The sequence below is a fragment of the Ambystoma mexicanum genome, chromosome 3q (assembly GCF_040938575.1).
Source record: "Ambystoma mexicanum isolate Mex_15411 chromosome 3q, UKY_AmexF1_1, whole genome shotgun sequence".
Taxonomy (NCBI): Eukaryota; Metazoa; Chordata; class Amphibia; order Caudata; family Ambystomatidae; genus Ambystoma; species Ambystoma mexicanum.
Window position 1 is genome coordinate 1,188,235,005 of NC_090926.1, and position 18,056 is coordinate 1,188,253,060.

The following is an 18,056-nucleotide window of genomic DNA, read 5'->3' on the forward strand; positions in this document are numbered from 1 at the left end:
GTACCGGCTGCGACACAGAAGTTCGAGCAGCTACACGCAGCAAGAGGGCCGCCCAATGACCGACACACTCAGAGAGGCTCTGCAGAAACCACAATGAAGAATGAGGAAGCAAGTCATGCTTCCCGATCTATGCAGAGGCTGGAAAGCTGACCAAAGCTGGAACACCTACTGGAAGTGCCGGTATGGGCAGAGAGAGATGCAGAAGACTGGAGAAACATCCAACTTGGAGTCAGGAAAGCCAAGAAAGCACAAGAAGAGAACCAGTGAGACCAGGGAAAGGGTTGGGATGCTGAAGCACTGTCAGGTGAGATAATGAAAGCCCTAGACAGTGGGACTGGGGTCTGGGACCCTCAGTACGAACTTGGCAGAAACCAAGAAGGGAATCCAGAGAGACATTACATGTTGAAACGTGGCAGAAAACTAAACCAAGTGTTTGGAAAGCAAGCTGAAAGGTTATATTAAACATACCAAACAGACATTGTTGAAAGAAACTACATAGAAGTCCTGGTAGGAGAGTTTACTAGGCAAAGCCAAGTGTTTGAAAGGCACTAAACAGAAGTCATGGCAGGAGAGTATATCAGGCAAAGCTAAGTGTTTGAAAAGCACTACACAGAAGTCCTGGCAGGAGCGTATACCAGCCAAAGCCAAGTGTTGGAAAGAAATTGCATAAACATCCTGGCAGGAGAGTATACCAGGCAAAGCCAAGTGTTTGAAATGAGCTGCATACATGTTCTGGCAGGAGAGTATGACAGGCAAAGCCAAGTGTTTGCAAGAAAGGGAAAACAACTGTATCCAACACCTGGCATGAAAGTATACCAAGCAAAGTCAAATAAGTGTGATCAACTCTAGTAAGAAGAGAATTATCAAGGAAGATCAATGCCCTTAACAATGTGAATTGTTATGAATGTGGAAAAGAGCTTGTGAGGTAAGTATACCAGGTGACCTGTGAGTCTGGGCCCCGCGCCCAAATTGTAATTTACTGACAAGAGAATCCCAAGGAAGACATATGGCCAAACATGTTTGTATTACCTGGAAGTCGTTTGGCTGTATTACAACAAAAAATACAATTAATAAAAATAACCAAATGAATCTTCATTTATTTAATTGGCCTGAAGGCCTGGGAAAGACTTTGTGAAACAATCTTCTTCAAAAGATACTTGAATGTATATGGCTAATATTCAACGGGCGATGTGACATTGCTCGGTGTGCAATTGTTTTACTCAAAATGACCACAAGTAAAAGGGGCTAATTTCAAACAGTAGATAAATCACCTAATCAGACATGAAGCCATGTTAGTTATATTGATATCATAAACCCCTTTATTTTACCGAATATGGAAGATAATGTTACTACCCAATCCGGGGCTGAATAGAGGTGCAGTTTGGGTTTATTGCTTATTCCTTTTCCTGGCCGTATGGAGCAACCTGAGTCTTTCTTCTCTGGTGACTGCCAGTTGTCCCGAAGCTGAAGGAGGTGGACTTTTAAAAATCCCTGCAGATCATGGAGTGGCATGGAGCTGAATAGAGATGCAGTCTGAAAGGATTGCATATTCATTTCCCTGCCGTGTGGAGTGGCATGAGTGTTTTTTCTCTGATGACTGCCAATTGTACCAAGACTGAAGGAGTTGGACTTTTAAAAACCCCTTCAGACAGCGGAATACCGTGGAGCGGCACAGAGATGCATAGAGGTGCAGTCTGGGCAGCTGTGCAACTGTGTATCACCTTCTCTTTGTTTGTGACTAGTGTTAGTTCCTGCACTCTGGTTACAGTTGGTCCCCCACCTCCATGTACGATCTGCAGAGTGGTTACTATATTATGCACCAACAGTGTGGATTTAAGCAAATCACGAACAAAGAGATGATGGCGGCCACAAACCTGCTTCTTCCTCCCTCACCCGTTGTTAGCCCCTCTGATCGTCTTGGGTGTCTGCAAGTTTTTGATATGGTTTCATTGAGGGTGTTTGGAGGGGGGCGCTATCTTCAGTCCTTGTCTTCTGCCCACACCATCATGAATGGGCCCCTGCCAGAAAATGTCAATTTATTTTTCTGATAAATGAAGGACAATGGCTAGAGTTTCAAAGAGAGGGGGTTCATTTTCCACCGACCCGCAAGGATGTTAAGAATGTGATCAATTTGGTTGGTTGCCCTTCCTTGCTAAACAACGACTAAGCTTTGATGATACTCTTGCGGAGATGGGACCAAGTTATGTACCCAATTTTGATTAAACTTTTTCCTCTGTTGCCCCATCCTCACACTTTGTGCCTTTTAGAAGTCAATTCCGCAACCCCCCCGCTAACACATAATGAGCTGGAGATTTCTGCAGTACCATCGCTTGTTGAAATAAACCGGGTGCTTTGTATCTTAAAACTGGAACCAGAAGCCAACTCTGTTCTTCTTGAATCGCTTTTGGTTAAATTTGACAACATCAAGTTGTATACAACTGCAAAGGACTTTTTGTTTACTTATGACCTGGGTGAGTCGAGTGCTATGCCAGCTGCTTTAATCAAAGTATTGTCGGGGGCACCTACACATGACAGGATCCCCGGACAAGTCAAAAGTAATGGGGACTTCCCTAACTTAAACATCTTCAAAAGTGTCCTTTTGGAGAATAGATCAGTGATACTTGATCGATCTAATATTCTTCGCCTACTTTGGGGGGTGCCGCGGCTGGCCGGTATTTCCACTTGTGACCTCCAGAGAGTTGATGTTGCTGTTGCATCTTCATCTGATGGATAGGGCCCTGGAGTATTTTTGTTCTAACTTTGTTTATGATTTTGCGATGCATGAATGGGACACATTGCATGCACATGGATTGGACATTACTTCTTTTACTGAGGACAGGTTTGCTAATTTGGCAACTAAAATGAGCACCCGTAAAAACGTATTGCAAGACGAAATGTCCACCCTTAAATGTAAAATGAGGGTATCAGAGGAGACGAGTGATTGGTCTTGATTGTTAGGAGCGATTCACCAAAAAAGGGAATAGACCTTATTGCTTGGCCACTCATGCTGCTACATCTAGTTGTTTTCCATCCTGTCCTGGAACACTAGTGGACATTCGCACTTATTTACTAATCCTTTGCTAGGCATTCAGCTTAAGTATGTTATGATTGTAAACGTATAGGAAACCTGGCTCCAATTTTCTCCTTCTTTTAATGGTTACAGAGTGATTTTTCAGGCTGCCAGAAGAGGCAACCAGAACCTTCTGTGGTAAAGTATTAGAGCCCTCAATGTGGTATCATGACAGTTCACTTGTGCCTTAATGGCAGTCATCCTTGTCATTTTCTTATTTTTAATGAGTACTGGCATGAGGGTATGAGTGGTTTGGTAAAACGTTTAGAGAAACTTGCTATCAGTTTTAAAGATTGGCGTGGAAAGTACAATAATGGAAACATTGTTGATATGGGTGATTTGAACTCTGAATGTATTAACGCTTCTTCTTTACAGGAGCATGACTTATTGGATCCTGCGTGCTCCTCCAAACAACGCAATGGTCGGCCATGTTTGGGAAATCTGGAGGGTCTTGGTTTGTACCCTCTGAACGGTACTGTACTTGGGAACATACCGATTTCACTGACGTGGTCGAATGGGAAGGTGCACTCGACCATTGACTACATCTTTGTAGAGGCGCAGATGATTGAACATTGTCCCATGCTGTATGTGGTTGCATCCTCTGTTAGTGACCATTCAATGTTGCAGGCGCACGTCAACATGGAATGGGAGTCACGAAATCTGATGGAATATGGTGCTAAGGATTTACAAGATAATCTGGACGGCAACATAAACTCCTGGATGTGGCATTGGCAGTTAGGGTGAATACATCCCTTGTTGAATGTATACATTCTACCTCTTTGAACTGGAAATATAATACCTTTTCAGTAGAGAATTTTGAAATATTGGCTAAGAACTTAGTTAATGCCTGTCTCCGGTTGAAAGCCAGTTCGCCTAAACACTGCAGCCATTCCCATGCGTATAGTGTGGAGGTAGAACAAAGGAAACATGAAAAAAGAAGAACAGTACGACGGATAGGGAAACGTTCTGATCTTTCTCCCATGAGGAAGCGTTATTTGATAAAAGGACTTTGTCAAACTTATAGGAACTGGACGCGCCACACTCGAGCCAAAAGGAGTCAAGCTGATGCAGAAATGATGCTTGAGACTTTGTGTAATAAAAATGTGCAGGTTTTTTTGGAGGTTGATTAATAATCTGGACTCTCTCAACCCTGTAAGCAGCTGAACGCAGTTGTTGAGAACAATTGGGTGCACCAATTAAAACTTTGTACTTCTGCACTTTGGGTGAACCTCACAAGTTGTCTCTGAGTTGTGATCTCGAAGACAATTTTGGCCTGTCGTCAGGGGTGTTGCTAGGTCTGGAAATGACCCAGGGCTACGATGATGTCGGAACTGTCGGGGCGGGGGCTAGCTAGTCTTTTGGTTGTGGCTCCTGAGATTCTATCCGGGGCTACAAACAAAAGACCAAGGGCTATATCTCCCTTAGGCCCCACTAGCAACACCTCTGCCAGTCATGTTTTGACTATGAATATGATTTGGCTGTGATCTCTTGCATTAGCTCCTCTCATGCGCCAGGACTGAACAATTCACAAACTATCTTTTTAAACAGGATACTTCAGCATGGTCACAAACCTTGTCTACTTTTTTAAAATCTGGTGTTTGTTCTGGAATTTTCCCAGAATCCTGGTCAAAATCATATATAGTAGCTTTATATAAAAGAGGAGTGAGATCTAACCCTTTAAATTATAGGCCAAATGCAATACCTGATGCTGACAACAAGGTGTTCGCGTCTATCCTGCTGTCCCATCTTGAGTCTTGGGCGTTCACTGCTGGTAGACTCTGTAAGTGGCAAATAGGATTCAGGAAGAGGTAGACTCTGTAAGTGGCAAATAGGATTCAGGAAGAATCTAGGTACATCTCTTAAAGGCACTATGATCAAGAGCATTCAGCAACTTAAATTGGGCGTTAATATAAGTCGGTGTTCATTGCATCTAGAGATCTAAGGGCTGCTCTTTATGCCATTGACTGCAACTTCTTGCAATTAACATTTAGCCAATGGGAGATTCCTGGTCTTTTGCAGCTGTTAATAGGTCTATATTCCAACTCTAGAGTCCAGGTCAGACTGAATCAGCTCGGGCTCCTTTCTCGCCCGATTAAAACCTCTTGTGGTGTCAGGCAGGGGTGTGTGTTGGCCCCCTGCCTGTTTAATTCATATATATCTGATCTTGGTGACTATTTGAAACCGGCAGCTTTTATTGCCCCAAACCTTTTCATTTGCGTCCTCTTTGGTGACTTCATGCGCACGACATTCTCCTATTCGATTGTACTGGGGTGGGTTTACAGCGTTTTCTAAATGTTTTCTTAATCGTTGTGGAAAACATTTTTTTTCAAATTAACCCTACAAAAACAAAAGTCCTGCAGTGCACAAATGGCAGGAAAGAGTGTCTGTATCACTGGCACATTGGCACAAAGTCCGTAGCGAAAGGTTCATCACGTATTTATTTGGGTTTTTGCTTCAATCTAAATCCCACTTAAATAGATTACAGGACTGGTTAAAGAATCGCGCCTCGCCTCTTGCGAGTCAGCTTAGGAGAGTCGATTCCGATTTTGACAGTTTCTCGTTGTTGCCTTCTATTAGCTACTACAAGGGTAAAATCATACCTAACAATCTATACGGTATCAACGTATATGTCCTTACTATTGTGGACCACTCATACCTTCCTAAAGCATTATTCTTTAGAAGGGAGCTACATTTACCTAATTCCGTACTTATACATGCACTTAGCTATCAGTTGGGTATCGACTGCCTTAAGGGAAGAGCACAGTGGAAGATTGTGTTGGCCCTTCAAAAGATGTTGTGCCTGTTTGAAGGCTCTTTGTATGGGACTTAGGGGCCGATTCATGGAACAAACGTGCGCCGAAAATCGTTGCGCAAGCAGGCGCAAGCGCAAAGAAACAGGCGCACGCGCACGCGTGCGATTCATGGAAGTCCCTGCGCGTGTCCACCTCGGGATGTGCGCCAAACCCATGCATGGCGCACATGTCACTGCAACATCCCGAAAGGCGTGCGCGACGCGCACAGTGAAAGCGCACAACCTCGGCACATACACCAGAAAGTGGGCGGGACACGGGGCGTAACGCGCGGAATGGTGAACAACGCGCGAAAATAAGGGCGTAACTGGGGATGTACTGCAGGGAAGCAGACGGAACGCCTACACGCACTCGAACCACACTTATTCATGGAATCGAATAGGGCAAAGCCACGCACAGCCAAAGACACGCACAAGCTGAAACACGTCCGCCACACGAAGGCAGGCGGTAGAGTCCCAGCGCATCACAAAAGTGGCAACATACAGCAGTTGGGCCTGTGCGAGCGGGGCACGTGTATTGCGGGGGTGCGCGGGAAGCAACACACACGATTGAGCGGGGTACGTGTATATCGGGGGTGCGCGGGAAGTTAAATACGCGATTGAGCGGGGTACGTGTATTTCGGAGGTGCGCGGGAAGTTACACACACGATTGAGCAAGGTACGTGTATTTCGGGGGTGCGTGGGAAGTTACACACGCGATTGAGCGGGGTACGTGTATTTCGGGGGTGCGCGGGAAGTTACACACGCAATTGAGCAGGGTACGTGTATTTCGGGGGTGCACGGGAAGTTACACACGCGATTGAGCGGGGTACGTGTATATCGGGGGTGCGCGGGAAGTTAAATACGCGATTGAGCGGGGTACGTGTATTTCGGAGGTGCGCGGGAAGTTACACACGCGATTGAGCAAGGTACGTGTATTTCGGGGGTGCGCGGGAAGTTACACATGCGATTGAGCGGGGTACGTGTATTTCAGGGGTGCGCGGGAAGTTACACACGCGATTGAGCGAGGTACGTGTATTTCGGGGGTGCGCGGGAAATTACACACGCGATTGAGCGCGGTACGTGTATTTCGGGGGTGCGCGGCAAGTTACACACGCGATTGAGCGGGGTACGTGTATTTCGATGGTGCGCGGGTAGTTACACACGCGATTGAGCGGGGTACGTGTATTTCAGGGGTGCGCGGGAAGTTACACACGCGATTGAGCGGGGTACGTGTATTTCTGGGGTGCGCGGGAAGTCACACACGCGATCTCATCAGGGTACGTGTATTTCGGGGTGCGGAGGAAGTATCCCACGCAACATCAGCAGGGTACGTGTATTCCAGGGGTGCGCGGGAAGTTCCACACGCAATTCCATCAGGGTACGTGTATTACAGGGGTGCGCAGGGAGTTCCACACGCGATATCATTAGGGTACGTGTATTACAGGGGTGCGCGGGGAGCAGCACACGTGAATTTTACGTGTGGGTCCTCCCAGGTGTTCCCTCTACACCCTCCATGGCCCCTGCAGGTGGCTCACACCACAGGGGCCTACCCAGCACATGTCATGCAGGCACCCCATCCACCATGGCCATGCCCACCAGCCAACCCACATGTCAACTTGCACTACTGCCCACCAACGCATGTCCCCCTGCACCCCCAGCCACCAGGGGAACCCTCCACCAGGCCCCCACCCATGTCTCCCACCCCCCCACCCCCCAGTCACCAGGGGCAGCCTCCACCAGGCCCCCACCCATGTCTCCCACCACCCCCACCCCCCAGTCACCAGGGGTACCTGCCAGCAGGCCCCCACCCATGTCCAACTCATGTTCCCCACCACCCCAACCCCTCAGGACTGTGGGGCACCTGCCAGCAGGCCCCCACCCATGTCCAACTCATGTTCCCCACCACCCCCACCCCCCAGCCACCAGGGGCAGCCACCACCAGGCCCCCACCCATGTCTCCCACCACCCCCACCCCCCAGCAGTGCAGGGGCAGCCACCACCAGGCCCCCACCCATGTCTCCCACCACCCCCACCCGCCAGCAGTGCAGGGGCAGCCTCCACCAGGCCCCCACCCATGTCTGCCACCACCCCCACCCCCCAGCAGTGCAGGGGCAGCCTCCACCAGGCCCCCACCCATGTCTCACACCACCCCCACCCCCCAGCCACCAGGGGCAGCCTCCACCAGGTCCCCACCCATGTCTCCCACCACCCCCACCCCCCCAGTCACCAGGGGCAGCCTCCACCAGGCCCCCACACATGTCTCCCACCACCCCCACCTCCCCATTCACCAGGGGCAGCCTCCACCAGGCCCCCACCCATGTCTCCCACCACCCCACCCCCCAGTCACCAGGGGCACCTGCCAGCAGGCCCCCACCCATGTCCAACTCATGTTCCCCACCACCCCCACCCCCCAGCACTGTGGGGCACCTGCCAGCAGGCCCCCACCCATGTCCAACTCATGTTCCCCACCACCCCCACCCCCCAGCCACCAGGGGCAGCCTCCACCAGGCCCCCACCCATGTCTCCCACCACCCCCACCCCCCAGCAGTGCAGGGGCAGCCACCACCAGGCCCCCACCCATGTCTCCCACCACCCCCACCCCCCAGCAGTGCAGGGGCATCCTCCACCAGGCCCCCACCCATGTCTCCCACCACCCCCCCCCCCAGCAGTGCAGGGGCAGACTCCACCAGGCCCCCACCCATGTCTACCACCACCCCCATCCCCCAGCCACCAGGGGCAGCCTCCACCAGGCCCCCACTCATGTCTCCCACCACCCCCACCCCCCAGTCACCAGGGGCACCTGCCAGCAGGCCCCCACCCACGTCCAACTCATGTTCCCCACCACCCCCACCCCCCAGCACTGTGGGGCACCTGCCAGCAGGACCCCACCCATGTCCAACTCATGTTCCCCACCACCCCCACCCCCCAGCCACCAGAGCAGCCTCCACCAGGCCCCCACCCATGTCTCCCACCACCCCCACCCCCCCAGCAGTGCAGGGGCAGCCACCACCAGGCCCCCACCCATGTCTCCCACCACCCCCACCCCCCCAGTCACCAGGGGCAGCCTCCACCAGGCCCCCACCCATGTCTCCCACCACCCCCACCCCCCCCAGTCACTAGGGGCAGCCTCCACCAGGCCCCCACCCGTGTCTCCCACTACCCCCACCCCCCAGCAGTGCAGGGGCAGCCTCCACCAGGCCCCCACCCATGTCTCACACCAACCCCACCCCCCAGCCACCAGGGGCAGCCTCCACCAGGCCCCCACCCATGTCTCCCACCACCCCCACCCCCCCAGTCACCAGGGGCAGCCTCCACCAGGCCCCCACCCATGTGTCCCACCACCCCCACCCCCCCAGCCACCAGGGGCAGCCTCCACCAGGCCCCCACCCATGTCTCCCACCTCCCCACCCCCCAGTCACCAGGGGCACCTGCCAGCAGGCCCCCACCCATGTCCAACTCATGTTCCCCACCACCCCCACCCCCCAGCACTGTGGGACACCTGCCAGCAGGCCCCCACCCATGTCCAACTCATGTTCCCCACCACCCCCACCCCCCAGCCACCAGGGGCAGCCTCCACCAGGCCCCCACCCATGTCTCCCACCACCCCCAACCCCCCAGCAGTGCAGGGGCAGCCACCACCGGCCCCCCACCCATGTCTCCCACCACCCCCACCCATGTCTCCCACCACCCCCACTACCCAGCAGTGCTGGGGCAGCCTCCACCAGGCTCCCACCCATGTCTCCCACCACCCCCACCCCCCAGCAGTGCAGGGGCAGCCTCCACCAGGCCCCCACCCATGTCTCCCACCACCCCCACCCCCCAGCACTGTGGGGCACCTGCCAGCAGGCCCCCACCCATGTGCAACTCATGTTCCCCAGCCAACATGTCATCACAATCTAGATCCCTGGTCCCTATGGTCAGCCTCCAAATGCAAAACACCCACCCGAGTATTGCATCCACCCACTCATAATTTGCAATTACATCACAGAACACCAATTGCAAGTTCCGAAACAAACACATTTCCCTCACATACACCCAATGGGTGTCAGTGAATCGTAAAACACATATCATGAAATGCATGAAACCAATGAGATACCACACAAAAATAATATGTATTAAAGGAAACATCAATAGAACAAAAAATGAAGAAACAGAAACGTGAATGTACAAAAATGAAAAGAAGCATGTCCACCAAAAATAAAAATCCAAAGTAATGTCCAAAGTAATGTCCACAAAACAAAATCCAATGGGAAATAAAAAAGAAAGCCATTGCTCCATGGTTAAAAATAGAAAAAAAAATACAATCCAACTGTCAACTATGTACATGGGAACAATCCAGGGTCCATTATCCCAACAAAATAAAGGAAACCTATCTAACTACACTAACTAATAAAATAAACTATATACAAAAATGTGGCCAGTGTCCGAAAGGTCCAAATAAAATAAAAACAAAAATTAAACCTAACACTACCTAGAAATTATGTACAAGGGCAGCGGGCTAGTTTCACGGCTCACTTGTGGATGTTCCGGGCCAGGGCATCATCGAACTCCTCCTCAATGTCCCGGAGGCGGTCCTCCTCCATGGCCCCGAGGGTCCGCAGGGCCGTCGACGTCTCCACCTCCAAACCCCTGCGGATTGCCTCGAGGCACTCGGCCCGCCTCAGGGCCCTCCGCATGGAGTTCTCTACCCTGACCATTGTGAGCCGTGCATCTTCCGCCCGCTGCCGCTCTGCATCTATGGCGTAGCCCAACCGCTGCCACACGGAAGACACTCTCTTTCCTGGGTCCTCCTGCCCTCCGGCCGATGCCTGCCCCTCCGATGTCGAAGGCCCCGAGCCTTCATGGCTCCCACCACGTTGCTGATGCTGCTGTGCCTCTGCCCGTGCACTGCCTCCTGCTGCCTACACATCCTCCGCCGGCTGGGGTGCAGTCGTAGATGTGACCACCCCTGCTGGACGTCCTACTAGCGACTGTGGCAGGGATGCCTCCTCCACCAGCCTGGCCGCACCGTCAGAGGCAGCTCCACAGGGCACCCAGGTGACTGATAGGTGGGAAGATGGCACAGAGGACAACTGGCGCGTAGGGGGTCCAGTTGAGGAGGGGGTCGGAGCAAGCCCCATCAGACGGAGGAATCCGGTCTGGGTGACCTGTCCCAGCAGGCTGACGTGGTCAACGAGCCATTCGAGATGACGTGCAGTCTCTTCATGAAAAGACTGCAGGTCACCTCGCATGGCCCGTTGACGCAACGCCACACCAGCCAGGACAGGCTCAACCCGGACCTGGATAGCCACGTCTGCAGGCAGAGGAAAGCCAGTTGACGTGAGCTCATCCCCTGCCTGAAAACGGGTCTGGACGTAGGCATCCCTGCTGGTGCAAGATGATGCAGGGACAGGATCGGGGACAGGATTGCACACAGGCACCTCCGCGGCGGCCTGTGCTGCCTCCTGTCCCTGGTCCTGCACTGCACCACTTGCACCAGTGGGATCCCCACCTCCAGACCGCGTCTCTGGTGCTTGCACGGCCTCCTCCTCCACCAAACCCCCCACCAACCTGGATGACTCCGTGCCATCTTCCCCTGTTGGGCCCTGTGGGGTCCCAGCTGCCCCTTCTGCTGCCGAGGAGTCCAACTCCAACCTCCGCCTCTTGGACCTCCCCCCGGCAGCTGCGGCCTGGGACGCGGCACCGGACTCCTCACTCCCCGACGAGATCACAACACAGGAGGGGAGCCGGGCCTTGCGTCTCCGGCTGGCGGTGGGATCCCCGCCGCTGTGCTCCACAGCACCTTCTCCGCCCTCTTCATCAGTTGACGCTGCAGACAGGGAGAAACAAAACACAGGCATCAAGGCACTGTACAATGGACACAGAGCCCCGAGCACGCTCCCACCTGCCATCTGCTGCTGCCTGACTGCCTGCTGCCCATGTGCACTGCCATTTGCTGCCTGCACATCAGCCAGGGGTGCTGTTGCTGTGACCACCCCTGCTGGAACCAAAGACTCCCGACTGGGATTCCATCGCTCCACAGCCCAGCCCCAGGACCCAGTTGCCCACCCACTCCTGCCTCTGGGGTTGTCATGTCGGGGCAAACACCATCTGTGACCACTGACAACCCCCGGCCAGAGAGGCAGAGGGGCACCAGCTTCAGTGCCACCGAAGTTGGTGTCCTGGTGGAGCAAGTCCTGGGGCAGTATGATGCCCTCTTCGGAAGTTCCCGCGCCGACAAGGAAGGACGGACTCGGATCTGGACTGACATCGTGACTGCCATCAATGCGGAGGGGGTGGCAGTCCGCGACTTACAACATGTCAGGAAGCGCTGGGAGGACTTCAGGTTCAGGACCCTGAACAAGGCCCGGCGCCTCTTGAAGGCAGCAGATGCCAAGGGGCGCCGGGGCCACTTGTCGGAAGAACAGATGAGGGTCCTGGAACGCATATCCCCAGCGCTCCACGTCCAGGTCCTTGAGAAGCAGACCCGTCTGGAGTCGAGCGGTGAGTGTACATGCATCCTGATTATGAGCAGTGCGTGTGGTGATTATTCAGTAGTGTGCAGGTTGCACATCTGTTTGTATGGGGTCGAGTATGAGTGGGGGTGTACAGGGCCATGGGGCTGACACATGCGAGGGCTGTAATGTGTGAGACATGGATGGTGCTTGTGTGTGTAGGCTTACATGCCAAATGCAGTTGTGTGGGCACACATGTTTGGATGAATGTGTATGTTGTTTGGATGAATGTGTATGTAAGTAGACATGTCCGTGATGTCACGCATGTATGTTGTTTTCGGCTGCATGTATCAGCACTGTGTACATGTGCATGTGTGTGTATTTGACAAGGGTGCAACAGTGATGCAACATGGATGCATGTGACAGCGGTATGTGGAAGCCTGATTGGCAGATGTGACATGGATGCCCGTCTGAACAGTGCGACACTTGGCAGAGGTGTACACATGCATGCAAGTGTGGTGGTGTGTGTACATGTGTGGTGCACTTCCTGTGTTGCATGTGATGTCTGGCTCACCTTTGGCTGCTCATGCTGTTGTATGTGTATGGATGGTGGTGGCAGTTGCGATATGGCTGTGGTATGGCTCATGTGTGCGAGTTGTAATGACATGTGTGTTGGGGATTGTGATGACATGTCTGAGGTTTGCCAATGCCACTCATGTACAACTGTCATGTGTGTATGTGTCCATTGTACAGTACCCTGATGCCTGTGTTTTGTTTCTCCCTGTCTGCAGCGTCAACTGATGAAGAGGGCGGAGAAGGTGCTGTGGAGCACAGCGGCGGGGATCCCACCGCCAGCCGGAGACGCAAGGCCCGGCTCCCCTCCCGTGTTGTGATCTCGTCGGGGAGTGAGGAGTCCTGTGCCGCGTCCCAGGCCGCAGCTGCCGGGGGGAGGTCCAAGAGGCGAAGGTTGGAGTTGGACTCCTCGACAGCAGAAGGGGCAGCTGGGACCCCACAGGGCCCAACAGGGGAAGATGGCACAGAGTCATCCAGGTTGGTGTGGGGTTTGGTGGAGGAGGAGGCCGTGCAAGCACCAGAGACGGGGTCTGGAGGTGGGGATCCCACTGGTGCTAGTGGTGCAGTGCAGGACCAGGGACAGGAGGCAGCACAGGCCGCCGCGGAGGTGCCTGTGTGCAATCCTGTCCCCGATCCTGTCCCTGCATCATCTTGCACCAGCAGGGATGCCTACGTCCAGACCCGTTTTCAGGCAGGGGATGAGCTCACATCAACTGGCCTTCCTCTGCCTGCGGACGTGGCTATCCAGGTCCGGGTTGAGCCTGTCCTGGCTGGTGTGGCGTTGCGTCAACGGGCCATGCGAGGTGACCTGCAGTCTTTTCATGAAGAGACTGCACGTCATCTCGAATGGCTCGTTGACCACGTCAGCCTGCTGGGACAGGTCACCCAGGCCGGATTCCTCCGTCTGATGGGGCTTGCTCCGACCCCCTCCTCAACTGGATCCCCTACGCGCCAGTCGTCCTCTGTGCCATCTTCCCACCCATCAGTCACCTGGGTGCCCTGTGGAGCTGCCTCTGACGGTGCGGCCAGGCTGGTGGAGGAGGCATTCCTGCAACAGTCGGGAGTCGGACGTCCAGCAGGGATGGCCACATCAACAACTGCACCCCAGCCGGCGGGGTGCAGTTGTTTTTGAATACATTTATATTTTCATCCTTCAATGTGTCGTATCATCTCATTGCTTTCATGCATGTCATGTTGGGTGTTTTAACATTCACTTGCAGCCATTGTGTGTGACAGACATGTGTTCATTTGCATTATTTACATTGGGTGTGTAACATGTAATTGCCTTTGATATGTGGGTGGATGTGATAGTTGGTTGGGCCTTTTGGCAGGGGAGGATGGCCATTACGGACATGATTGGGGATTGGTGGGACCCAGGTGCAGGGGGGCATGGATGGGACATGGGCGAGGGCCTGGTGGAGGGTGCCCCTGCACTGCTGGGGGGTGGGGGTGGTGGGAGACATGGGTGGGGGCCTGCTGGCAGGTGCCCCACAGTGCTGGGGGGTGGGGGTGGTGGGGAACATGAGTTGGACATGGGTGGGGGCCTGCAGGCAGGTGCCCCACAGTGCTGGGGGGTGGGGGTGGTGGGGAACATGAGTTGGACATGGGTGGGGGCCTGCTGGCAGGTGCCCCACAGTGCTGGGGGGTGGGGGTGCAGGGGTACATGAGTTGGACATGATTGGGGGCCTGCTGGCAGGTGCCCCACAGTGCTGGGGGGTGGGGGTGATGGGGAACATGACTTGGACATGGGTGGGGGCCTGCTGGCAGGTGCCCCACAGTGCTGGGGGGTGGGGGTGCAGGGGTACATGAGTTGCACATGGGTGGGGTCCTGCTGGCAGGTGCCCCACAGTGCTGGGGGGTGGGGGTGGTGGGAGACATGGGTGGGGGCCTGGTGGAGGCTGCCCCTGGTGGTTGGGGGTTGGGGGGGTGGGGGCCTGGTGGTGGGTGCCCCTGCACTGCTGGGGGGTGGGGGTGGTGGTAGACATGGGTGGGGGCCTGGTGGAGCTTGCCCCTGGTGGCTGGGGGGTGGGGGTGGTGGGAGACATGGGTGGGGGCCTGGTGGTGGGTGCCCCTGCACTGCTGGGGGGTAGGAGTGGTGGGAGACATGGGTGGGGGCCTGGTGGAGGCTGCCCCTGGTGGCTGGGGGGTGGGGGTGGTGGGAGACATGGGTGGGGGCCTGGTTGTGGGTGCCCCTGCACTGCTGGGGGGTGGGGGTGGTGGGAGACATGGGTGGGGGCCTGGTGGAGGCTGCCCCTGGTGGCTGGGGGGTGGGGGTGGAGGTAGACATGGGTGGGGGCCTGGTGGTGGGTGCCCCTGCACTGCTGGGGGGTGGGGGTGGTGGGAGACATGGGTGGGGGCCTGGTGGAGGCTGCCCCTGGTGGCTGGGGGGTGGGGGTGGTGGGAGACATGGGTGGGGGCCTGGTGGTGGGTGCCCCTGCACTGCTGGGGGGGGGTGGGAGACATGGGTGGGGGCCTGATGGAGGCTGCCCCTGGTGGCTGGGGGGTGGGGGTGGTGGGAGACATGGGTGGGGGCCTGGTGGTGGGTGCCCCTGCACTGCTGGGGGGTGGGGGAGGGTGGGAGACATGGGTGGGGGCCTGGTGGAGGCTGACCCTGGTGGCTGGGGGTGGGGGTGGTGGGAGACATGGGTGGGGGCCTGGTGGTGGGTTCCCCTGCACTGCTGGGGGGTGGGGGTGGTGGGAGAAATGGGTGGGGGCCTGGTGGAGGCTGCCCCTGGTGGCTGGGGGGTGGGGGTGGTGGGAGACATGGGTGGGGGCCTGGTGGAGGGTGCCCCTGCACTGCTGGGGGGTGGTGGTAGACATGGGTGGGGGCCTGGTGGAGCCTGCCCCTGGTGGCTGGTGGGTGGGGGTGGTGGGAGACATGGGTGGGGGCCTGGTGGTGGGTGCCCCTGCACTGCTGGGGGGTGGGGGTGGTGGGAGACATGGGTGGGGGCCTGGTGGAGGCTGCCCCTGGTGGCTGGGGGTGGGGGTGGTGGGAGACATGGGTGGGGGCCTGGTGGTGGGTGGCCCTGCGCTGCTGGGGGGTGGGGGATGGTGGGAGACATGGGTGGGGGCCTGGTGGAGGCTGCCCCTGGTGGCTGGGGGGTGGGGGCCTGGTGGTGGGTGCCCCTGCACTGCTGGGGGGTGGGGGTGGTGGGAGACATGGGTGGGGGCCCGGTGGAGGCTGCCCCTGGTGGCTGGGGGGTGAGGGTGGTGGGAGACATGGGTGGGGGCCTGGTGGTGGCTGCCCCTGCACTGCTGGGGGGGTGGTGGGAGACATGGGTGGGGGCCTGGTGGTGGGTGCCCCTGCACTGCTGGGGGGTGGGGGGGTGGGAGACATGGGTGGGGGCCTGGTGGAGGCTGCCCCTGGTGGCTGGGGGGTGGGGGTGGTGGGAGACATGGGTGGGGGCCTGGTGGTGGGTGCCCCTGCACTGCTGGGGGGTGGGGGTGGTGGGAGACATGGGTGGGGGCCTGGTGGAGGCTGCCCCTGGAGGCTGGGGGGTGGGGGTGGTGGGAGACATGGGTGGGGGCCTGGTGTAGGGTGCCCCTGCACTGCTGGGGGTGGTGGTAGACATGGGTGGGGGCCTGGTGGAGCCTGCCCCTGGTGGCTGGGGGGTGGGGGTGGTGGGAGACATGGGTGGGGGCCTGGTGGTGGGTGCCCCTGCACTGCTGGGGGTTGGGGGTGGTGGGAGACATGGGTGGAGGCCTGGTGGAGGCTGCCCCTGGTGGCTGGGGGGTGGGGGTGGTGGGAGACATGGGTGGGGGCCCGGTGGTGGGTGCCCCTGCACTGCTGGGGGGGTGGGGGTGGTGGGAGACATGGGTGGGGGCCTGGTGGAGGCTGCCCCTGGTGGCTGGGGGGTGGGGGTGGTGGGAGACATGGGTGGGGGCCTGGTGGAGGGTGCCCCTGCACTGCTGGGGGGTGGTGGGAGACATGGGTGGGGGCCTGTGGAGGGTGCCCCTGGTGGCTGAGGGTGCAGGGGGACATATGTTGGTGGGCAGTAGTGCAAGTTGACATGTGGGTTGGCTGGGGGGCATGGCCATGGTGGATGGGGTGCCTGCAGGACATGTGCAGGGTAGGCCCCTGTGGTGTGAGCCACCTGCAGGGGCCATGGAGAGTGTAGAGGGAACACCTGGGAGGGCCCACACGTGCAATTCACGTGTGGTGCTCCCCGCGCACCCCTGTAATACACGTACCCTGATGAAATCACATGTCGAACCTCCCCCGCACCCTGAAATACACGTACCCTGATGGAATCGCGTGTGGAACTTCCCGCGCACCCCTGAGATACGCGTACCCTGCTCGCACTGGCCCAATCGCGTGTGGAAATTCCTGCGCACCCCTGAAATACACGTACCCTGCTGAAATCGCGTGTGTAACTCCACCTGCACCCTGAAATACACGTACCCTGATGGAATCGCGTGTCGAACTTCCCGCGCACCCCTGGAATACACGTACCCTGCTGATTTCATGTGTGTAACTTCCCCTGCACCCTGAAATACACATACCCTGCTGATATCGCGTGTGGAACTTCACGCGCACCCCTGAAAAACACGTACTCTGCGGGAGTCACGTGTGTAACTTCCCCTGCACCCTGAAATACACGTACCCTGCTGATATCGCGTGTGGAACTTCACGCGCACCCCGAAATACACGTACCCTGATGGAATCGCGTGTGGAACTTCCCGCACACCCCTGAGATACGCGTATCCTGCTTGCACGGGCCCAATCGCGTGTGGAAATACCCGCGCACCCCTGAAATACACGTACCCTGCTGAAATCACGTGTGTAACTTCCCCTGCACCCTGAAATACACGTACCCTGATGGAATCGCGTGTGGAACTTCCCGCGCACCCCTGGAATACACGTACCCTGCTGATTTCACGTGTGAAACTTCCCCCGCACCCCAAAATACACGTACCCTGATGGAATTGCATGTGGAACTTCCAGCGCACCCCTGAGATATGCGTACCCTGCTCGCACGGGCCCAATCGCGTGTGGAAATTCCTGCGCACCCCTGAAATACACGTACCCTGCTGGAATCGCGTGTGTAACTTCCCCTGCACCCTGAAATACACGTACCCTGCTGATATCGCGTGTGGAACTTCACGCGCACCCCTGAAATACACGTACCCTGCGGAAATCACGTGTGTAACTTCCCCTGCACCCTGAAATACACGTACCCTGCTGATA